The following is a 24,602-nucleotide window of genomic DNA, read 5'->3' on the forward strand; positions in this document are numbered from 1 at the left end:
AATTTAACAAGCTCATCTGGGTGAAACTCTGAGCATCTCAGAGGAAAACCCCTTGGGAAATGCAACATTGCTCCTTTTTCCTCCCTCCTCAAAAGAGCCTTTAAAATTAACCAACTAGGCCTTTCTACAGAAGCAGCCCACAGGGTAACACTGTGTCACTTCAGCACAAAGAAAGACACAGATCCAAACTCCGCCCCCAGCCCTTAACCCCCAGTTGGTGGGACTCTGGTTGTCCTTCAGGGCCTGCTGCCCTGTCAGGCACCCCCCCCCACCACCAGCCCCAACTCCCTGCTGTCAACAGCAGCTGGAACAATGGGGCAGAAACTTTTGGCCTAAGACCTTTCCCAGATCAAACCTGGGGTCAATCAGCCCCTAAGGGGATGCTAAACGGCAAAGGTCCAGGTCCCTGATGGACTTCACATCCGGCCAGGTCAGTTTTGAAGTTGAAGATTAGCCACATCCCCCCGCCCCATCCCCAGTCACACATTCTCTCTCCGGGAGATTAATCTGGAAGGGGTGCCTTCTGAGGGTCACTCTTTGGGGACCTGACTGCCATTTAAACACGGAAACGAAAGCATCTTTTCTCCTTGGAGAAATGTCCTCTGGTTGAACATAGTCTTCTGCCTGCAAAGCTCCCATTCTCAAAGTCGTGCCCAGGAGCCCCCCTCGGGCTGAGACGAAGTACACCAACCAAGAGCCGAGGCGTTCTAAGTGCTACGGCCACAAGCCACCTGCATCGCCTAACAACTCTACAAGGTCAGCACCATTTTACAGACACAGAAACTTGAGGCCACAGAGGTAGCATGTGGTAGGGCCTGGATCTGAACTCAGGCACACAGGCTCCAGTGTTCACACCCCTCTGCCCCGGCCCGCTGCCTCCCTAATGGATTTCACACAAGCCAGGGCCACAATCAGTCACAGACCTGAATGGGTTGGCTTCGCCTCAGCATAAGCCGTGGGGGGCTTATGAAGACTTGTTTTAACGCTATACTAACAAAGGTCATGGAGGTAAAGGAATGAAAGTTAAGATCCCTTCCGGCTATTTCTAGACTGGCTACTATGTGACCTCTGGCCCTTTACCCTCCTGTTGGAACAATGTGGTTAAATACAGATTCCAAGTCAAAGAATAGCAGGTCGGGGAGAAGGGGAAAAGCTTGAGGTCACGGGGATCGCACTGTAACTCCTCACATGGGACAAGCGCTGCAGGGACCAGGAGCCCCAGGATGACACTCTGGGGCAGGAAGCTTGCTGGAATAGAACTTAGAGACCCAAAAAGGGCATATGACAAGCATGTGGGGCAGTGAGAGCAAACCAGGCAGAGCCCAGGGGAGCGAAGCGGGGGAGGCGCTGTTAGTAGAGTCTGAATACAGTCTGGTCCTAAAAGCCTGATCTCTGAGGCGCCTGGGTGGCTCAGTCAGTTGAGCGTCCGGCTTCGGCTCAGGTCATGATCTCACGGTTCGTGGGTTCGAGCCCTGCGTCAGGCTCTGTGCTGACAGCTAGCTCAGAGCCTGGAGCCTGCTTCAGATTCTGTGTCTCCCTTTCTCTGACCCTCCGCTGCCCGCGCTCTGTCTCTCAAAAATAATAAAAAACATAAAACAAATAAAAACCTTAAAAGCCTGATCCCAACCAGTACTGTGCCAGTACTGTGTGTGTGGTTCGGATTCCCAACAAGATGGCAGAAGGACTGCCCGCATGCTCCTGGGCAGAGGCAACCTTTCCTTCCTTCCTCTTCCCTGAGGAGCCCCCCAAATTGTGAAGATTCACCTCAAAGCCAAGATTGGAACCCAGGTCTTCAAGCTCATCTGGAAGACAGGCTGCAGGGGAAGTGAGAGCTAGAGAAGGAGGTGACAGAGAGCAACTGAACCCCCAAGCCAGATACCCAGCCCTCCCACCACACCCAGTCCCTAGTTCCTCTAAATGTCCCCCAGCCGTGACCTCTTCCATCTCAACATGAGTCAGTCCAATCATCAATCAATGAATCAGTCTTCTGGAAAGAAGATTGTATCTCCAGTCCCACACCTGTGAAGGACCCCTAAGCCCTTTTTTTTTTGATGGACCCAAGAAGTGGCTTAGACATACATTTTGGGGAGGGGGAGGCAGAGGCAGGAGAGGAATGGAGATTCGTGCCATTTTTTTTTTTTTAACTTTCTCCAAATTTAAACCCAATCTGCACCCCTCCTCCACCCGCACCTCTCCAGGTTATCAACTCCACCCGCTGAGGACCTTCCCCGGGCGGGGAGGCAGGCTGCAGCAGGCCCCTAGGATTCCCAGCACGGCTGACTGGGGTCAGGTCCCACATCCTCTCCTCCTCACTAGGCATCAGCACCATGCCCCCAGCCTAACCCACACCCTGCCTCCAACAGAAAAAAGTGACAAAACCTATAGTTAGCCCCCATGTTCTGTCCTCAGACTTCTGGTCACGGAGGCAAAAGGACCCTGCCACCCCTCACCCCCACCCCACGCCCACCCCTCCGCCAATTTCAGAAATAATGGTCCTACAGAGAGACACTCACCCGGAACCTTCTGGAGAACCTCTCTCCTTTTCTGGTCCGGGGGAACCCCCAGGACTCAGCCACATCCCCTTCTGGCTCTCCCTCCTTGGCCAGCGGGCTGAGGAGAAGGCAGGAGAGGGAGAGGGGCCCTCGCCGGGCAGCCTCGCGCGGGCCAGCTCTGGTGACGCCCCAGAAAACATTTTGCCTCAGAGGGGCCGGGCCCAGGTGCGGAGGAGGCTGATGCCATCCTTTCACCTGCCGCCCTTCGCCCCACGCCCAAGAAGCGGGAGACACTCCTGCCCTGGAGGCGGGCAGGGAAGGAGCAGGGGGCTCTCCGGAAGGCAACTGCTCCCAAATCCCCTGGCCCTGCATACCCACCTCCCCCAGGGGCTTCCTTCACCTCTCAACGACACCTCCTAGACACCTCCTATACTCTTCGAAGGCTCTCAGAACCCGCCATGGACCTCTGACCTTCCCAGAACAATCCCCCAACTCCCCTGTCAGGAGCTCCTCAGAGAGGGTACCGGAAGGAAGTAACAGAGCACAGCTCAGGCTTCTCCAGACACACACAGCAGGAGCAAGGTGACCCTCCTCGGAGAGCTCAAACAGGCGCTGAGCTCGCTCAGCCTTGCTGTCGCCCCCAGCTCCGCGCCTGGCTCGTCCCGGTCTCTTCTGGCCGCTCCCCTTCGGCCACGCCAGCGAGAGGACACCTTTCACCACGGCCCTAGAGGCTTTCCCGAGGACAGGAGGATCCCTGAGAGGGTCTGGCTCTTTGCCCCTTTCAGAGCAGCTTCCTTACTCCGGCCCCTTCCAGCCCTCCCCGGAGACCCAGGGGCCCAAAGCACCCTAAGAAAAGGACAAAGGAAGGCTCCCTGGGGAGTGACCGTGTTCCATGTGTTCAATGTGAGCAACGTGACTGTCACCGAGGCCATGCAAACAGAGTGAGCAGGGTTTCTGGGTCACAAACTCAGGCCAGCTGGCTCAAATTCATTTCCCCTCATGAGTTTTCTTTTCCCTGGTGAATTCCTTTTCCCACCACCCCAGAACAGCAGGGGCCACCAAGTGTGGCCGAGTCCTTAAAAAGCAGGACTTCAGCTGCTGGGAAGGAAAGGGATTGTGGCTGCCAATGGAGCCCTCCCACCTGTATTCTGGGAGGAAGTCGGCCTACAGACTGAAATCCAGAAAACCTCCCAGCCTGGCCTTGGAAGGGAGAGAAAGCCCTTGGCATCTGTCTCAGAGGGAAGACCGTACCTTACTGTCCCCGCCATCCCACGACCCCAACGTTTGCTCATGATGTTTCTCATACCTGATGTTGTGTCCCAGACCCTCTCCCCCTACACAAATTCAGTCAAATCACCTCCTTCAGAAAGGCCTCCTCAACCACTTCCAGCCCATTCAAAACACACACACACACACACACACACACACACACACACACACACACACACCCCACACACAACTCAGACTATCCACATCCTAATTGTTGGATATAAGAAACGTATGGATGTTGCTTTATACGGCAAAAGAGACTGCAGATGTGATGAGTTGAAGCTCTTGAGATGGGGAGATCACCCCAGGTTACCAGGGTGGGTCTGATCACAGGGTCCTTACAAAGGGAATGCAGGAGTCGGAAGTTGATGTGACAAGAAAAGCAGAGGGACAGACAGAGAGGCTGGAAGATGCCAGGCTGCTAGCTTTGCAGAGAGAGGAAAGGAGCCACGAGCCAAAGGATGGAGGCAGCCTCGGGAGGCTGGAGCCTCCAGAAGGACACAGCTGTGGGTCGAGATTCAGTTCTGACCTCCAGCGCTGTACAGTAATACATACGTGTTGTTTCAAGCAACTGAGTTTGTGGGGCGGAAGCAGCCACAGCCCCGGGACACTAATAGACACGAACTTCTTTTAACTCTAATGACCCCGAGTATCACTAAAAGTACTGGCCCTTGGGGGTCCGTATGTGTATGCTTTTCTTCTGGACTTATACAAGAAAACCCAGTGGGCCTCCTTTCCTGCACCCTTCCTTCACCCCCAGAGAGCAAGGCACATGCTAGGTGCTCAGGAAACACCTGTGGTAGCACCCCTCACCCTTCCCACAGCAGGCGAAGGATAAACAGAGGTCTGAGCCAGTTCCTCCTAGACGAATGAGCGTCTACGTTAGGCACTGCCAGCAGGTTTCTATCTGCCAAGAGGTGCCCAGGAGCGGTGACTGCTCATTCACCCCAGCAGTGCTGTCCCACTTGGCCCCAGACAACGGACTAGAGCTGGGGCGCAGCTGCCTTGCAGTCATGCCACATATCAAGTGATCAGCCAGAAAAAAAAACTGAGAGAAAGGGAAAAGTGGCCAAGGAACCACTCCAGAATTTGAAGGAGAGATTACAGTAAGGTTTCCCTACTAATATTCCAGGAAAAGCTCTCTACCAGGAAGTCCCATATACATATATATGAAAGGCAAATGAGAGTAATTACCGTTGATTAGAAATTGTTATTGCTGGGCACCTCGGTGGCTCAGTTGGTTAAGCATCCCTGACCCTTGATTTTGGATCAAGTCATGAGAGTCTCTCCCTCTCTCTGCCCTCCCCTGCTCACATTCATATTCTCTCTCAAAATAAATAAAACTTTTTCAAAAAGTTGCTATTGCTCACAGCCAGGGTAGGTCAACTTGGCTCCCAGCACAGCCTGTCACTAAGGGGAATGACACAATGTCCCCAGAAGATGGAGCAGCTAAAGCTGGTGCTACACATCATGGACAGATTCCACGTCCCAGAGGCCCCCACTCTCACCACTAGGCCAAAAAGGCTCACAGGACCTCCACTCCTTACTGGCAAAATTCACGAACCTAGCCCTGCAAAGGAGCCACCTTGCTGTCCCTAAACCACCACCCCTCCCCCTGCTCCCTACCCCCCACCCCCACACTGCAGGGACTGCTTGATTGGATGCCTCCAGGCTGGGGGGGTGGGGGGAGGAAGGGAGAAAGCAGAAGCCACACCTTCAACAGTCACAGCATTTACTGTTGCATCACGTTCAAAAACACTGGAGAATCTCAGCAGGTCCCTCCGTGTCCCCAGCAGAGGAGAGAGACTACGCAAGCGCGCGTGTGCATGGAAGTCCATGGAGCAGCAGTTACACGCACTAAATGGATGCACAGGCTTTGGAGTCAGGCAGACCTGGTCTGAAAGCCAGCTGCTCCACTTTACCAGCCCTGCGGTCTTGGGCAAGCCCTTCGCCGGAGCTTAAAGTTCCTCATCTGCAAAATGAGAACAGCAGCACCAACCTCACTGGTCTCCAAGACTGAAATGATACAAATAGACCAATCCATAGGCCCACCATAAATGGTAGGATGACAAGGATGGACAAACTATTATTTGTTGCACAAGCACTGGGACAGGAGATGTTTTTCCAACTTGTGCCTAAAATGTTTACCTCCATGCCCAATTAATAATAAAGGTAAAAGTGTTAAACTTGGTGAGCTAGCATGACCTAATCCTCCCCCACCAACCATTTCATCATTTATAATCCCAACACCGATTTGAACCATGATCTTATATGAAAAAATATAGAGCACTTCAGCAGGAAAAGAAAACAGTCTGCTCCCCATGCCCAAGAGAAGGGCAATCCAGAAGATGAGGTGTGAGTGAGTCAGAGTCCTTTGCTGGAGCAGGCAGGCACATTCCTCAGAGTTCTACAGGGAGAGACAGCATGTGCTACCAGGAGCTGACGATGAAGAGGGCCACGGAGGGGAACAAGCCTGAGCAGAATTTAAGGAAATGTAAGGTAGCAAAAGCACAAATAAGTGATCAATAAAAATCATCCTTGACACTAGTCCCTAGGTTACTATGTTTTTTTTTTTAAGTTTTTATTTTTGGGCTTGGGGGGGGGGAGTGCAAAAGAGCAGGGGATGGAGGGAGGGAGGGAGAGAGAAGGAGAAAGAGAGTGAATCCCAAGCAGGCTCTGAGCCCAACGCGGGGCTCGAACCCACAAAATGGGAGATCATGACTTGAGCCAAAGTCAAGGTTCGGATGTTTAACTGCCTGAGCCACCCACTAGTTCTTGGGTTTTAAAGAAAAGATGAAATCCAACTCCAAGGTGGACATGGGAAGGACTAGGACATAAAACTAAACCACAAGGTACTAGGAAAAGCCTTGCTATTCACCCATTTCCTAAATCACAGGGGCTGTCAAAGAGGGGGACAGCAGCAGAAAGTGTATGGGCCCAGGGACCCCGGCTAGCACTGCTCAAAATCAGCCCTAGCTCCGCCTCCAACCAGCTGGCTGAAAGGCAGTGAGCAATCTATGCCACAGTGTCTACCCTCTCATTTAGGGATAACAGTCCTTGCCCTTCCTAAGTCGTGAGCTTCAGAATTCACTGGACAAGTATTTTCAAGCACTCCCTTTGCACAAAGACATTGTGGCAGCCTTGTGGGAGACAGAGATGAATCACACAGAGCCTGATCTCAAGAGCGGACACTCTATCAAGAGAAACAAGACAAGCCCATCAATAACAAAAGGAGGTAGAGAATGGGGTCATGAGCAGCATGGGAGTTCAAGACTGTCTCCACTTTGGTGAATTCATTCCACACTTCTGAGCATGATGCTAAGCCCTAGGGATGCTGAAATGAATACAACACCATCCCTGTCTTTCTAAAAGGAAAACCAGCCATATAAATAAGTTATCCACAAAGCAATGCCTTGAGGGCTGGTACAGAAGTACAGATACATAAACTGCTAACAAAAGAGGGAATAACTAATGCCACCTGGGTGACCCGAGCAGCTTTAAAGGAGGTGATCCTTCAGCTGAGCCTTGAATGATGAACAAGGTTTTACTGGCCAGGTGAAGAAGGGACGTGAGGGCAAAGGCAGCGGCAGGGAAGAGTTGAGTCCCAAGGAACTGGGGCAGCTCACAGCAAGAGCCCAGGCTGGCAGGAATGGGAGAGACTGTAGGCATCGCAATGGCTCTGCGGGAAAGGACACACCCGAGCCGTGCCTGAAAAAACAACTACTGAGCCCCGGTAGAGAAGGGCTCTAGGAGATGAGGTGTGAGAATGTGCCCCAGAAAGGGACAGACTGCACATGGGGAGTAGGTGTCCACATAGCCAAAGAGTGTTCAGGAAGAATCCAGAGGCCCAAGAAGGTGCTGACTGTTTGTAGAGAGCTTCAGGGAGGAGAGAGAAGACCCAGGGAAGCATCTGCTAGAAAAACAAGACCTGTTTCAACCCTTGTGAAGGGGGCAGAAATGAGGATCCCAGTAAAGGTGAAGACACAGCTTCATGTAAATTAGAAGCTTATGAAAGCAGGAAGAAAACACCTACTCTAGAAAATTGAGAGATGGGGGGCTTAACCGGAAGAGAATGTCCCACTGGGATTCCAGGCCAAAGGCTCCCTTCTGGGCTGGGGACTGGTCAGAATACATCTCACCACGTGAGGATTTTTTTCCCTTTCCCAAATTCTCACGTTCCCTCTCTAAGTAAGTTAGAATTAGTGGGCAAGGCTGCCAACAGGGTGGCTGCCCCAAATGCAACTTCCTCTCTACTTCCAAGCATGACCATCCAGACCCAGGAAAGTATGCAAAATGTGAGCAGCACCCCGCCACCCCCTTCGTGAACTGCTTCCACCCATCAAACCACTCCTCCCTTCCCCATCTCTCGGGCACTACAGCCAAAGTGCCCCAATGACCCCTCCTTCTTTGCCGGGGATGCTGATCTTGGGCCTGGTGCCTGACCCAGGGAATTTAGGAAAGTGGATTTTCTTCTATAAGGCAGACTGTATAGGCTCTCACAACAAGTGTCGACTCTCAAAGGCAGCCAAGCCCTTTAGGCAGCAAGGCCTTCACGGATCCCTCTCCCAGAGTCCAGGAGGGCCCCTCGCCACGCCACAGTACCCGTCTCCACCCCTGTGGCTGCTTCCCTTCTAAGGGTCCCAACCAGGGAGGCCCAAGAAACTCATCCAACCAGTTTCCAGGTGTGAGGAAAGGAGCTTTCTCCTATAGCTGAGAGGTTAGGAGACCAGAATGCAGATAGGAGGGACAGCTGTCACCAAAGCCCCATCTGGGGTGAGGGGACGCACATGGTGCGGTGCAGCACAGGCCGGGCAGCACAATCCCGCTCCTGAAAAAGCCAGGCCTTGATTCAAGGTTAAAAAACATAGTCAAGTCAAGGTGGCAATCTGCTCCCTGACCTCCCTGCTCCTGCGGCCCGGAGGTCGAGAAGTGGTGGGCACAACCCCTGCCTGGCAGCGTGCATCCGGGATGACACAGGGTGGGGGAGAACTTCCTTTCACTTGCTGACCTGCCACCACTTGATTTTATCCAAAATAACCACCCTCTGTGGATTCTGGGAAAAAGAAACTTCAGGAAGAAGCGGGAGATTAACTCTGCTTTTCCCAGCGCGTATGCGCTTTTGTGCTGGGCCGCTCCACTAACCACCCAACTCGGAACAGAAATCAGAAGGCCCTCTGAAACCCCCAGGAGAACCGTCTACAGTCACCTCTAAAACAGGAACACAGGGCTGCCTTGCTCTTACCCAGCCACTGTGGACAAATCCATTGGAAGCCAGGGTAGGATAAAAGAAAAACAAAAAAATAGCTCTCCTACACCTAATGGGGTGCCTCAGTTTCTGAACCCCCAAGGGAGAAACCTACCTTTTGCCCCCAAACCTGAAGCTGGCCAAGGTTTCACAGGGGAGTGTGTAAAGGCCTAGAGGCCCCCAGCTGAGAGTCAGGGCCCCTGGTACCCCCTGGCCTGGCCTCAGCCAGGTACCTACCGCCTTCCTCAAAAGGGCTCCCATCGGAGCACCAAGAGGGCTGCCTGGGGCCTGGAGCTGCGCCCTCCCAGCGCCCTCCCAGCCCCGGCAGCCGAGCGGTTAACAGGCTCAGGGCGAGCAGCAGGCTGCCACCGACAGCCTCGGGAATTAAAGCGCCCGCCGCCTCCTGCAAAAGCTCTTCCATCAATGTCCTATTCAGAACCAGTTCTGCGTGTGGGTCATACTTTCTGCATTTCTTTCATTCCTGGTTCCTGGGCCCTCCCCCTACTCGACGGAGGAAATGAGGCTCCTCACCCTAATTCAGCCAGGTCCCCGCTGGGTGAGGAGCCTGGCCACAGTCCCGCAGGTAAGCTGCCCGGTGAGGACATGCAAATATCTAAGCAATTAAACACAAGGGGACACTAACGGCAGGAAGTCAAATACTGAAGACACTTGAACAAAGCCAGATCATTCACCAGCACAACAATGCTCCGTTTATGTGGCTCCTCCCCCACCCCAGGCCCTCAAGGCCTGAGGCTATTAACCCTTGTCCTAACAACAGCCAGGAGCACAGGGAAGAAGCAGGTGGGAAGCAGGCATTAGTATCTGTTTTACAGATAAGGAAACTGAGGCACTAGTGGCTCCCAAGATGCCAGACTGGAATGCCAAACAGCACGTTACTAGGGTGCACCAGGCATGGTGCCGAACACAACCTCTGTGCAGTCTCCTCACAACAACCTCGAAGTCCAGCGCCAGCCATGGGCTCGTTTACCCAAGGCCGAACGGGGAGGGAAGAGGGGGACAGCCAGGGTTTCCTGGAATCCTGCTTCCAGAGCTCTTCGCCATTCCTCCTTCCCGCCATTCCTCCGTCTCTTAGGAGAGGCAGATGGCACTCCTTCAACCCGCCCAGTGGGAACGCCCTCAGGCACTGTAAGTTTTACGGATTAACACTTTGGTCCTTGGTCCGAACAAGTTCCTACACTAAGGGGCAATCTCAGAAAGAGGACAAAATGGAGTCACCTGGGTATTCATAACTCCCTCCTGGAAGCTTCCAGGAATGGTTTCTGTGCCTGCTGAGGGATGGCCCAAGGACCGGCGCACAGGCTGCCCTTCTGCACCCCGTCACAGTCAGGGGTGCTCATCTGCACAGCAGCTCAGTGAGTAGTGAGTACCCTAAAGCGTCTTCTGTGAATGCTGTGTCTTCTTAGTCTTAACTCAATTACAGGTAAGGACCGGATCTTCAGGGTGGGGGCGGTACCCTTTCCCCCCTAGGTCTTCTGGCACTCAGATGCCTACTACTGATTTTGGCAGGTGCGCAAGCACATGCCAGAAAAAGACCTTCCCCTGGAGGAGGCCCAGAGAAAGCTTTGGGAATGGAAAGTCAAGCTGTTCACCTTTTCTCTGCTGCCTGGTCAGACCCAGCCCAGCTGAAAGCTGCAGAATCCAGGCTGGGAGGACTTTCTGTCTGCAGAGGATTACTCAAACTCGCTCACATTTATTGGCAATATAAACTGCGTGCCAGGTCCTGAGAACAGAGCAATACGTTAGGCAAATCCTTGCTATCAAGGAGCTTACATTCCAGTGGGAAGGACACAAACAGTAGACAAATGACTAATATGTTTCCAGATAGTGATAAATGTCATAAAGAGTGTGAGTGGGGGATGGGGACGTTGTTTGGTCAAAAGACCTGGGAAGGCTCTGAGGAGGGGACTCAAGAGGAGTCCTGTGTAAGAAGCAAGCAGACTGCGAAGTCCCAGGGAAAAGCCTTCCAACAAGCCTTTCCTCCACTCCACGTGAGCCACCAACCCACACATTTCTTATGTCCCGGAGCTCATCCTCACCAGTGCAGACTTCCCAAATATACTTGTAAGCATCCGACTCTTTGCAACCACTGAAGGGGAGCGGAATATAAACATCACTAGCCATACAACAAAAAGCCATCACAAGGGAATAGAAAGCTGGAACAAACTGGTACTCCAAGAGCCAAAATAAAAGAAAAATCTGAGCAAGACTTCGAAAAAGTAGTAAACAGAAATGAAATATACAATATTGAAATTTAAAATCCAATAGGTATGGGTTGGCTCAGTCAGTAGAGCATGCGACTCTTGATCTCAGGGTTCTAAGTTCAAGCCCCACATTGGCTGCAGAGATTACTTAAAAAGAGAAAAAAATCTTGGGGCACTTGGGTGGCTAGGTGGGGTAAGCACTGGACCCTTGGTTTTGACTCAGGTCATAATCTCATGGTACATGGGATTGAGCCCCATGCTGACAACACAGAGCTTGCTTGGGATTCTCTCTCTCCCCCTCACTCTCTTGGGATTCTCACTCTTGCCCACACACACTCTCTCTTTCTCAAATAAATATTAAAAAAATAAGGGGCACCTCGGTTGCTCAGTTGGTTAAGCGTCTGCCTTCAGCTCAGGTCATGATCTCGTGGTTTGTGAATTCAAGCCCCCTAATGGGCTCTGGGCTGACAGCTCGGAGCCTGGAGCCTGCTTTGGATTCTGTGTCTCCCTCTCTGCCCTCCCCTGCTCATGCTCTGTTGCGGTCTCTCAAAAATAAATGTTAAAAAATTAATAAATAAATAAAAATTAAAAATTTAGAAACAATTTTAAAAATCCTTTTAAAAATAATAAAACCCAATAGGTAGGTTAAACAGAAAATTAAACACAGCTAGAGAGAGAATTAGGGACATGTCAAAAAAAAACCAACCAAACAAACAAGTAAAGCATCCTGATTTCAGTGCAAAGAGAAAAGATAGAAAATATGAACATTAAGAGACACAGAGATCCAGAGAGTTCCAAAAGAAAAAGGGAAATGGGGGAGAGACAATTTTCAATGATGGAACGTATATGAATTTTCCAGAACAGAAGGTAGACATCTGTCCTCTGATTTAAAGCACAAGTTATATTTAAAAGAAGCCCACATTTAGATATATCGTGCATAGTATAAATGGAGAAATGAAAGACAGAAAAGAATTATCTTCAAGGGTTATAAGGAAATACCACAAAAAACTATATGCCAATAAATTAGATAACTTAGACAAACAAATTCCTAAATGACACAAACCAGACTGACTCAGGAAGAAATAGAAAATCTGACAAGAACTGTTAACAAGGGCCTGACTAGTAATTTTTAAATTCTCAATAAAGAAAAGCCCAAGACTAGAGCGCCCTACTGGTGAAGTCTACCAAACAAAGAAGAATTAATACCAATTCTTTACAAACTCTTCTAGAAGTAGAAGAAGGAACACTTCCCAACTCATTCTATGAGACCATATTACCCCAATATCAAGACCAGGCATTACAAGAAAAGAAAGCTACAGTTTAAAATCCCTAATAAAGATGCAAAATACCAACAAATTGAATCCAGTAACACATAAAAGAGTATACACTATGACCGTTTGGATTTATCCCAGAAATACATGTTGGGTTAACATCCAAAAATCAAGATATTAATGAAATACAAAACAACCTGATAATCTCAGTAGACCCAGAGAAAAACATTTGACAAAATCAAACACTTTTCCATAATAAAAACACTTCCACAAACTAGGAATAGAAGGGAACATCCGCATCCTTACAAAGAGCATCTACAAAAAAAACCAACAGGTACTTCATACTCAATGGAGAAAGACTGACTACTTTTCCGCTAACATCAGGAACAAGACAAGGATGTCCCTTCACGTCATTGCTTTTCAACACTTACTAGAGTTCGTATCAGGGCAATGAAGCAAGAAAAAGAAATAAAAGACATTCAGACTGAAAAAAGGAAGAAGTAAAGCTGTATCTATTCATGGATGACACAATCTTGTATATAGAAAACCCTAAGAAATCCACTATAAAACCATTAGGACTAAGGAAAGAGTTTAGCAACACGTCAGGATATAAGATCAACACACAAAAATCAATTCTAGTCCTATACAATGGCAGTGTACAATCCAAAGATGAAATTAAAAAATAAAACAATAGCATTTATAATAACAGCAAAAAGCATAAAATATTCTGGAATATATTTAACAAGAAAAGTGTAAGACTTGTGTCCTGGAAACCACAAAACATTGCTGAAAGAATTAAAGATCTGAATAAACAGAAAGACATCTCATGTTCTCGTGCATCAGAATATTTTGCATTGCTAGGCTGGCAATACTCCCCAAATCGATGTACAGGCTCAACACAATCTCTGTGAAAATCTCAGCTGAGTTTTTGCAGAAATTGACAAGCTGATCCTAAAATTTCTATAGAAAAGCAAGAGACCCAGAATAACCAGAACAATCTTGAAAAACACCAAAGTTGGACGTCTCAGTTCCTGATTTCAAAACTAACTACAAAGCTACACTTACTAAGACTGGCTATACTGGCATAAAGGCAGACATATAGATTAACAGAACTGAGTACAGAAATAAAACCTCACATCTACAGCCGACTGAGTTTCATCAAGGGTGCCAAGACAATTCAATAGGGGAGGAAGAGACTTTCAACAAGTCATACTAGGACAACTGGATATTCACGTGCAGAAGAATGAATCTGGACCTCTAGTTCACACCATACACAAAAATTAAGGCAAAACATGTCACAGATCTAAATGTTAAGACCCGAAACTATAAAACTCATAGAAAACACAGGAAGAAATCTTGCTGAACTTGGGTGAGCAATGGTTTCTTAAGTAACAAAATCACAAGCACCATGTAAAACTGGTAAACTAGACTTTACCAAAATTAAAAACTATAGTGTTCCAAAGGGCACTATCAAGAAAGTGAAAAAAAAGTGAAAAAACTAGGGCACCTGGGTGGCTCAGTCAGTTGAGGTTCCGACTTCGGCTCAGGTCATGATCTCACAGTTTGTGAGTTTGAGCCCCACGTCAGGCTCTGTGAGGACAGCTCAGGGCCTAGAGCCTGTTTCCGATTCAGTGTGTCCCTCTCTCTCTGCCCCTCCCCTGCTCATGATCTGTCTCTCTCTCTCTCAAAAATAAATAAATGTTTAAAAAAAATTTTAAGTGAAAAAACAAATTACAAAATGGGAAAAAATACAAAAGAGTTGAAAATCATATATCGCACAATGGACTTATAAACTAGAATATCTAAGGAAGCCTTACAACAACAATAAAACTCAATTTATAAATGGGCAAAGATTTGAATAGACATTTCTCTAAAAGAGACATACATATGGCCAATCAGCACATGAAAATACGTTCAACATCATCAAGCATTAGGGAAATGCTATCAAAACCACAGTTAATACCACTGCATACCCACCAGGATGGCTAAAACCAAGACTATGTTCAACAACAAGTATTAGTGAGCATGTGGAGAAAATAGAACCTTTGCACACTCCTGGTAAGAACGGGAAAGAGTGCAGCCTATTTGGAAAACAACTTAGCTCTTCCTCAAAAAGCTAAAGACTTAACCATATGGACCAGCACCTCTATTCCTAGGTACATCCCAAAGAGAACTGAAAATGTATGTCCATGCAAAAAAGCTGAATATAACCATTCACAGCAGCATTATTCATAAAAGCCAAAATTTGGAAACAGCTCAAATGTCCATCAACTGATGAAAAGATAAACAAATGCAATTGATCCATACAATGAAATATTATTCGGCAATAAAAAAAAAGGGTTTGATACCATTCCACAACATGGATGACTCTTGAAAACATCAAGCTAATCATAAAAAAATACATTTTTATGAACTGATTTATGTGAAATACACAGAATAGGCATAGACAGAGAAAGCAGGTTTGTGGTTGCCTAGGGATGAGGGATGGGGGAAAATGGGAAATGATTGCTAATGGGTATAAGGTTTCTTTATGGGGGGCATAAACTGTTTTAGGATTGGATAGTGGTAATGGTTGCACAATTCTGTAAATCTACTAAAAACCACTAACCACTTTACATAGATGAAATTTTAAGATATGTGAAATATGTCTCAATAAAGTTATAGTCAATCAAATCTTAAAAGTAACAAGTCAGTGGGAAAAGTATAGATTCTTCCATAACTAGTACTGGAAAATTTGGCTCTTCCTCTGGAAAAATAAAATCAGTTTGATCTTACAAGGCTGAACGGTTCTCTACCTTGGCTGGACATAAATGTCACCTGGGGCATTTCATAACCATGCCTGGGCCCCACCCCATTTTTATTTTTTAATATTTTTATTTATTTTTGAGAGAGACAGAGACAGAGAGACAGAGTGAGTGGGGGGGAGCCGAGAGAAAGGTAAACACAGAATCCGAAGCAGGCTCCAGGCTCCAGTGTCAGCACAGAGCCCGACACAGGGCTCAAACTCACGAGCCATGAGATCATGACCTGAGCTGAAGTCAGACGTTCAACTGACTGAGCCACCCAGGTGCTCCAAGATGTTTTTACTTTATTGGTCTTATCTGAGATGATACTCAGACACCAGTACTTTCCTTCTAAAGCTCCTCATAAGGTTTCAGTGTAGAGCCAGAGTTGAGATTCAATTTCATATATAGAAAATACATTCCAGGGGCGCCTGGGTGGCTCAGTCAGTTAAGCGTCCAGCTTCAGCTCAGGTCATGATCTCACTGTTCGTGGGTTCGAGCCCCACGTCAGGCTCTGTGCTGACAGCTAGCTCAGAGCCTGGAGCCTGCTTCAGATTCTGTGTCTCCCTCTCTCTCTGACCCTCCCTGCTTGCATTGTCTCTCTCTCAAAAATAAATAAAAGACATAAAAAAAATACATTCTAGGTGAATTTAAAATCTAAGCATGGGAAGCAAGACTTAAATTTAAAATATATTAATATATTTATAAAATCAGAGTATCAGAGTAGGACATGATTTTTTGGACAAGAGAAAGAACAAAAGATTGGTAAATCTGACATTAAAATTAAAACTTCCTTACAAAAAATGACATAATTAATAAAGTTAAGACAACCTACAGCTCTACGTAATAAATATAATCTACCAAAGATTAGTTATCTAACATATATATTTTTTTACTCCTACAAATCAACAAGAAAAAAACACTGACAATTAAACCTCTGGCAGAGTATACAAGAACCAACAGCATGTGGGGGCAGGGGGCGAGGGGTTACACATGGAAAACTTCTCCCTGTGTTCTCTATTGCAGGTTGAATCATGTGGATGTATTACCCAGTTAAATATTACAATTTTTTAATGTAAAGGGCAAAGACTCATAGAATAACATAATTGGCCAATACACAGGAAAATGCTCATCCCTACCTGTAATCAAAGTGTAAATTTTATTTCATTCTATTTCTTTTTTTTAAATTTTTTAATGTTTTGTTTATTTTTGAGAGAGAGAGAGAACATGAGCAGGGGAGGGTCAGAGAGACAGGGAGACACAGAATTTGAAGAAAGGCCCCAGGCTCTGAGCTGTCAGCACAAAGCCAGACGCAGGGCTCAAACCCATGAACCGCAAGACCATGACCTGAGCTAAAGTCAGAGGCTTCACTGAGCCACCCAGGTGCTCCTATTTCATTTTATTTCTGTTGAGAGAGAGTACGAGCGCGCACAAGAAGGGTAGAGAGGAAGGGAGAGAGAATCCCAAGCAGGCCCCTCGCAGTCAGAATAGAGCCCAACCAAGGTTCAATCCCATCAACTGACACACTTGGGAGAGAAGACTGACATGCAGATTTCAACACGGTATTATTTATAGTGGTGAAAAAATGGAATCAACCTAAATGTCCGTCAGTAAGTGAACTATGATATAATTCTACAACAGATAACACACAACAGCTGAATGAATAATAAACGAGATTTAAATATACCAACATGGGAGCACCTGGGTGGCTCAATCAGTTAAAGTCCAACTCCTGGTTTCCATTCAGGTCATGATCTCATGGTTCCTGAGATCGAGCGCACATGGCACTCTGCGCTGACAGCGTGGCGCCTGCTTGGGATTTCTCTCTCCTCTCTCTCTGCCTCCCCCCCTTGCTCTTGCTCTCAAAAAATAAACAAACATAAATTAATAAACAAACATGGATAAATCTAGATAGCAGTGTTGGATAAAAAAGTCAAGTTCAAGAACACATTGAACACGATGCTATATAGGTCAAAATTAAAACAACACAATACCTTACATTACTTATAGACAACAGTAAAAAGTATAAAAACATGCAAAGTAATAATAAACATCATATTTAGGAGAATGTTACTTCTGGGGAAGGAGGGGAAAAAAAAGGTTTCCCCAAGAAAACGGAAGCCTCCATTGTGTCTGTAACATTCTATCTCTACCAGAAATGAGAGGTAGGGATGATACAGTTACACTCGCCAGATCTGCATAGTGGGAACACAGCGGGTGGTTCAGGGTTCCCAGGCAGGGGCCGGCCCGGCGCCCCTGAAGACTGACAGAACAACCCACCTAGACTGCACACCAAAGCACCTTTCACCAGCATCCAGAACCAAAACAAAGGAACAAAGCTCCCCAAGGAAAGAGGCCTGGGACGTTTGAAACTGCAGCTCCTTCTTCCCTGTCATTTTCTGGCCTCTCAAAGTGCCGTGTGGCACTCAGGCAGATGCTTAAAATGTAAATGTACTGAAAGAGGGGCGCCTGGGGGGCTCAGTCGGGTGGGCTTCCGGCTTCAGCTCAGGTCATGATCTCACGGATCATGGGAAAACGCGGTAGGAGCCCCGCGTCAGCTCTGTGCTGACAGCTAGCTCAGAGCCTGGAGTCTGTCTTTGGATTCCGTGTCTCCCTCTCTGTGACCCTCCCCTGCTCACGCTGTCTCTCTCTCTCAAAAATAAATAAAACATTTAAAAAAATACTTTTTTAATGTACTGAAAGCATTCTTGTTTGTACTAAGGCAAGTGCCCTTTGGGAAACCCGGCAGGCCCCCTGGGCGCAGGTGCTCTACGGTAACTCGTTAAAACCTTGCCCAGCCAGACGGACCCCCCTGCGGAGAGAACTATCCAAAAAGCCACATTTTCAACAGAGTTTTCAGTCTTGGAGAAAGCTGAGCACCTGTGCCCCAGAGTAGCTCAAAAGTTCAAATCTCATCCCTGCCAAATCCTGGCTGAGTGCTCCTGGACACAATTCCAACATTTCCTTCTCTGTGATGGGGGTGACACCACTTATTTTGCCTTGTCCAGAGGAGTAGTGATATTATTACTGAAGTCTCAACAATTTTAAAAATTTTAGTCAATCTGGTTGAAATCTTTTAAAAATATGTCACGTGCTTTCTTGCATGCCTTCCTAAACAGTCAAGGGAACAGAATTTAACCTTTTCTGGACGACTCAAGGTCACAATTACCAGCAGAGCGTCCACTAGCAAAATGATAAACCTTCTGTCCAAGGGCCACCGTTCCTCCTAAAGAAGAGATCCAGGCTCTTACACCAGCGTTTGCCCTTCCTGCTATTCTGACCTCTGTCCACTCTTCCTATCAACTCCTCGTTGCTCCATGGTCATTTTTCTTCTCCATGCTGGTCTCTTTACAGTCTTTCCTTTGTTGCTTCCTTTAGCTGTTGGCTTGGAAACAGGATGACACACATATACATAGAAGTTCAACAGAGTCTGAGGGGGCTGGTGTGAAAAAAAAAATGTAGGACCTGGAGTCCTGGTTGAACTGAGGTCTTCTAGACTATATGCAGGTAAGTAAGCAAGGCCACGGATAGGACAAGTCCTGAAGAGCACACAGGGGGTGACCGCTGCCCTCCATGGGATATGATGGGACATACTGTGGATGAACTACACTCAAAACCAGCAGCACACCCTTCTGTCTACCTTGCCTGGGGGCAAACCCTGCCACCGGCCTGGCAGGCCTGGTCCCAGGGACTCCAGTCTATAGCCTTTTACTTTTCCAGGCTGCGGGAATACAGAGCTGTCCCTCTGTCACAGCAGCTGACCGCAGGTTAACTTTCCCAACTATCCTAGGCATTTTTAGACAGGAATAGAACATATGTGAAAATTCCTTTAATTCCTAAGGTTTCCCTACACAGCAGGGCTTCACTTTTACAACAAATATTTATTGGAATCCTACTATGCAGGAAGCACTGGGATGTAGCAATGTGCAGGACAGAGAGCAGCTACATGAATACCGGTTCCCTTTTCCTGTCAATACTTGCCAAGTATTGCTCAAGAACCAAGGTACACACACACACACACACACACACACACACACACACACACACAGAGTCTTGCAGCCTACGGAGTAAAGGATATGAATGAATTTTTGAGAGCTTCCAATACCTGTAGATCCGTCTCTCCTCTTGAGATCCTGTTACACAGTAAGAACTAGACTTTACTCCTCTGGCATCCCTCCCTCTATTCTTGGCCAGACCCCAGCAATAATCTGCAACTTCAAGGACTCTCGAACTGTGTTTCCCAAAAGGCTGCCTGGATGGCCACCACTGTGCCCACTGGAACCTTCGTCAGGACCCGTGTCCAGCCCCACAATCTGCTCAGCAGGAAAAAGAGTAAATATGAGTCCTTAAAACTCCATTCCCCAAGCTTAAACAGGGCTCCTTCCCCAAAGGCCAGCAAGAGAACTATAAAAAGCCTGGCTCTCCCTTTGCCTGTGTTCCCAGATGGCAAGAGCCCACCCAGGTGGGGCCTGACCCCCAACACTGCCTTCTTCCCCCAAATCCCATGGAACAAAAACAGGAGCAAATGAGACCATCAAGCCCAGATTACTCTCAGGATGGGACCTCGGCACAAGCTCATCACAGCCTGCTGATGACACTTTATACGATTCTCTGTGTTATACAGGAAAAAAGATGAATCGAACACAGTCCTGCCTTCAGAGAGCTTCTAATCAAAATGAGGGTCACAGAGAGCAGCGGTCCAGTTAACAAGAGCAGCCTTCATCCTGGGCAGCTGACGCCCAGAATGGCTGCTAGCATCCCCAGATGCACCTGCTTCTGATCATGGGGTAGTAGGCCCTGCCCAGTTTTCCTTCTCCTCTGACTTAAGACCATCCCAAATCACAAAAACGCCTGGGCACATTCAAGGCCATCTTTGCAACTTCCTCTGAGGCCAGATTATAACCAGCCACATGCAGTCTCTAGGCACCAACTGGCAGGCCCAGCAAATCGCTTCACCACAGGGCCCTCAGGGGGTGTGGTCTGGCCACTTCCCTGGGCCTCACCCTCCACAGCCCATCCCTGCTTCCTGAGCCAGGGCAGGGCCCCCAGGAAACCGCTCACCACAGCTTTGACAGCAGTCTTAGATCAGGCCCCTCCCTGTGAGGTCCGTGGTTCCAGCTAAGAAGACTCCTCAGACCAGCACAAAGCTGAGCAGTTCGAGTCCAGGCAGGCCAAAGATAAGGCTCCATCACAAGCCTCTTGCCACCTCCGCAATCTGCCCAGCCCCCCTCCCCCTCCCCCTCTGGTCTTCCCCGCCCCTTTCATTCCCTCTTGGAACATACATTATCTACAGGACCCCGGGGCGGGGCAGATAGCCTTCCCGGCTGTGAGAGAGGTGTGAGGATTCATCAGGGATGTTTAAAAGCAGGGGGAATTCCAGAGCAAGGAAGGGCCAGGGCTGCCCCCAGCTCACCCTGTCACCTGGGAAAGCGCCCCACACCTGGGAGTCCCGCATCCTCAGCTCAAGCATTGGAAACCTAGGCTAGGATAGTAAAGCCTAACTAGAAAGCCTGCACTAACCAAGGTTTCCGTTGTTACCTCCCTCCGACTCCCCACCCCTGCCTAACACTTGAAATGAAAAGCCTTTCATCCAGAGCCCTTAGCGATGGCATTAATTATCTTGGGCTACCCCTGCACAATTTGTTTGGAGAAGTAATAAGATTATCACTTATTGAACATCTCTGTAGGCTTTGTGAAGCACTTAACGTCGGTTCTCATTGTTCATGGTCACACAATTCCATACGTGGTATGATGCCTAACTCCCATTTTACAGGTGAGATACGCAGGGGGAGCCAGCTGGAACGCTGGGATCCGATCCCAGGTGCGTCTGATTCCAGACCCTGCCCCTCAGTTCCACAGCGGGTTGCTTCAACTGGGTTTCAGGCAAAGGAGATTAAGAGATGAAGGAAAATACTTCCCTCAGGCATTATCTCAAATAGCCCTCGTTCGGGAACCTTCCCAGACCACCCCATCTAAATATGCCATCGCACTCCTTCCAAGGCAATGCACGTCCAACCTTCCCTATCACGTTTCTGCTTACTGCTGACATGCTTTCCAGTCATTTTCTATCTTGCGTACTGTCAGCTTCCCCCACAGGAAGTCAGTTCCACGAGGTCAAGGATTTTTGTATACTTTGTTCACTGCTGTGTCCCCTGCATCTACATTCGTATACAGTAGGTGCCAAATAAATGTTGAATGAACGAATACTTTAAAATACAACTAAGAAGGGGCACCTGAGTGGCTCACTCGGTTAAGCATCTGGCTTCAGCTCAAGTCATGATCTCACCGTGGGTTCAAACCCCACATCGGGCTCTGTGCTGACAGCTAGCTCAGAGTCTGGGGCCTGTCTTCGAATTCTGTGTCTCCCTCCCTCTCTGACCCTCCCCTGCTCACACTGTCTGTCTGTCTGTCTGTCTCTCTCTCTCTCTCTCTCTCTCAAAAAGAAATAAATAAAAACATTTTAAAAAAGAAAGAAAAGGCACCTGTGTATTTAAAAAAACAAATAAATAAAAATAAAATAAAAGACAACTAAGAAGCATAATTGCAAGAAGAAAAGGAGAATCCTTTCAGGGTAAGAAGGCGAGATAAGAAAAATGAGCAAATTAGGGGCTGTAAGAGGAGCCCAACAAGAGGAAATGAAGGTCTGCCAGGTCCCCTGTGGACTCCAGTAGAGCCTTCCTGCTGGCAGTGGTGATTTCCAGCTGCCAAGGCCCCAGCCTGAGGGCTTCTGCTGGGGAGGGCAGGCAGGCAGCCCTGGAACAAAGGCCTATGGACATGCAGCTGGCCAGAGAGGCGGCACAGAGCAGAGGCCTGGGCCAGAAGGGCAGCCTGGGGTGGGGGGAGGGAGGCAAATGAGGAGCTGAAGAGGGCCTTCAGTGCAGCTGCAAAGGCAACACCATCCCAAAGCCAAGAGTCCCCTCCACCCCCAACACAACAGAGAAACGCTAGGTGGCTCCACAATTAACCCTCCAAAGTCAGCACCCCAGCCTGGGCTTGGGGCACCCACTCTGGGCTTGGAGCCAGAGCCTTCACAAAGTTCTGGGAGCGGGTGGAGGTGAAGGGGCCAGCCACAAGTCTGGAACACAGTCCCTGTTCCCCTCCAGCCCTGGTCATCACTCAGGCCACAGCCTTTGGCCTCCTCCTATGTAAACACAGTGACCCTGGGTTAGCTGTGGATTTGGTAAGCCAAATGTTTACTCTGGAGCTGATATCACAGGCCACGGATGTAAACTTCCACCATAGGATCCTGGTATCTGCCATCTCCTATGGCACATACGGGACATATCCAGTAAACCGTAAAGCTCTTGAGAGCTCCTCCTAGTCACAGGGAGCTCTTTCTTTTACAAGGGGCTATGGGGCACTTTCCCCGTCTCCGGCTTCATTTGATCCTTACCACAGCCTCTATAAGGAAACACAGCAAGTACCCCACTTAACTCCGGTGGAAATGGAGTCTGAAAGATATGTGACTTGCCCAGGTCGTGCTGGAGAAAGCACGGATTAGCCGGAGAAGGAAATCGGAGTTCTAGTCCCTAGCTGGCCAACAGGGACAAGGCTCAAACCACCTCACATCTCGGGGCTCTGCTGTCTTCACCTGTACTTAGAGTAGGCTAATCAGAGGCGCCTTCCAGCCCAAGGGACGCTACCAATCTTGGATGCTATGCAGTAGAGCCAGGATTAAAATGCAAGCAAAATCCTGTGCTGGACTCCAAGGCCACCGCTTCTTGGCCTTTTGGCTAAGATCAAGTGGACTGCAAGTCCAGTGCTCTTTCCATTCTCCTTCATAGGCCACGTCTAACAAAATTCAGTAGTAAAGCCCCCCAAAACAGCTTGTAAAGCACTCCCTCTACTTCTAGGACTTATCTTACCCAGAGCAGGATACCCAGGGAGGCAAGGGGTTGCCCAGCCCTCGGGAAGGGAATGGGTCCAGCAGAAGCCGCAGGAGTATTAACAGCAGGCTTAGAAGGAAGAGATGAGGCACCCAAGGATCACAGTAAGGGATGAATAACAAGGGATACACCTTCCTTTGGTTCTTACTCTCTAGGTTTTCTACTGGGGATGGCTAGAATGAAGTCATTCCCAGCTTAAGTTGATCAGGATTCCACTCTCAGTGCAGCAAGAAAGGTGCTACAAAGACACTTTCCTAAAAGGAAGCAGGCGACGTGCTCAAAGGGGAAGTCCTCCTGGGCTGTCATTACTCTCCCTACTGATTATTTCTTAAGCAAAGTCGATGTGATCGGGCTGCATGGAGAGGCAGGGCTGGGGAGACTCTGGGAACCCCCAGTCTAGGGTTCCATGAAGGATGACGCAGTCTGAGTCGCCTCCCCAGGGATTCCGGAGCAGAAGACCGCCTCCTTCACCAGCCAACTGCTTAGCAAGTGGCCTCCAGGATGAAACCCTTGCCCCGGCCACTAAGACCGCCTCCCCATCCCCCACCCCGGGCCACACCTCTCTAGGCTCCTACCATTACATTTCCCACTCCCTTCTTCCTTTTGTTTTCAGAAGCAGCTCCAAGGAGTAAAAGTAGCTACCTAAAAATGTCCTGAAATTGCAAGTTTGCACGTCTTAACCTAGCTTTCCAAACCAAAGGGCTAAGAAAAGAGAAAATTAACCAAACAGCTTTCAGGAGTGGGCGACGTCAAGGTAGACAGTTGCAGGCAGGGGCCTTCGGCTCCCGACACCCCATTTCTGGCACCCCCTCTAATCCCTTCAGTTACAGCAGTAGATTCCCAAGAACGAGCGCTGTGTGGCACCAACCCGGAAAAGCCTGCTGGCGCCACTTGGGCTCCCAGGACCAGAGGTTGGGGTCGTTCCCCAGAAGGGTCCTCCGGGCCCGGGGCCCACAGTCCGAGGCAGGGGCCAGCCCTCGGGCGACCGAGCGCGCAGGGGCAGCCGGTGGGAGCAGCCTCGCGGGCTTCCCAACTTTCAAACGGAGCCTCCCGGAGCCACCTGGCGCGCTCGCTCCTTTTGTTTCCGGGGTGGGGGCTACAGGACAGAAAACGTCTCCGCGCACCAGCCTCCCAGCGCTCCGGTCCTCTGCGGGAGGTCGCCTTGGAAGGCGGCGCCAACGCGGCCCCGGGCCCTCCGCAGCTGCCCCGAGTCCTCACCCCGCGGGGGGCTGGGGCTAGGGCCCGGGAGCGGGCGGAGAGGTATCGGAGGGGCTCTGGGCGCTGCCACTGGCGGAAGGAGAGGGGAGAAGCGAGGGCCACTCACCGCACGGTCGCCGCCCCGCAGGGTCCGGCACGCTCGGCGCAAGAGGCTGCCCAGGTGCGGCCGCGACGCGGGCGCGAGTTTGAAAGTCGCTCTCGGCAGTGGCTGAGGCT

The 24,602-nt window shown here is 49.0% G+C and overlaps 1 protein-coding gene across 3 annotated transcripts in view; it reads right to left on the minus strand.

Moving 5' to 3' along the window:
• PLEKHG3 (pleckstrin homology and RhoGEF domain containing G3) overlaps positions 1-24,593 on the minus strand; it is a 42,601-nt gene extending 18,008 nt beyond the window's left edge. For all 3 annotated transcript variants that reach the window (XM_029951906.1, XM_029951905.1, XM_029951904.1), the window contains exon 1: positions 24,493-24,593. The gene's annotated coding sequence lies outside the window, so the exon portion shown is untranslated. The remainder of the gene's footprint in view (positions 1-24,492) is intronic.
• Positions 24,594-24,602: the final 9 nt, after the last annotated feature.

Source organism: Suricata suricatta, chromosome 9, assembly GCF_006229205.1.
Source record: "Suricata suricatta isolate VVHF042 chromosome 9, meerkat_22Aug2017_6uvM2_HiC, whole genome shotgun sequence".
NCBI lineage: Eukaryota > Metazoa > Chordata > Mammalia > Carnivora > Herpestidae > Suricata > Suricata suricatta.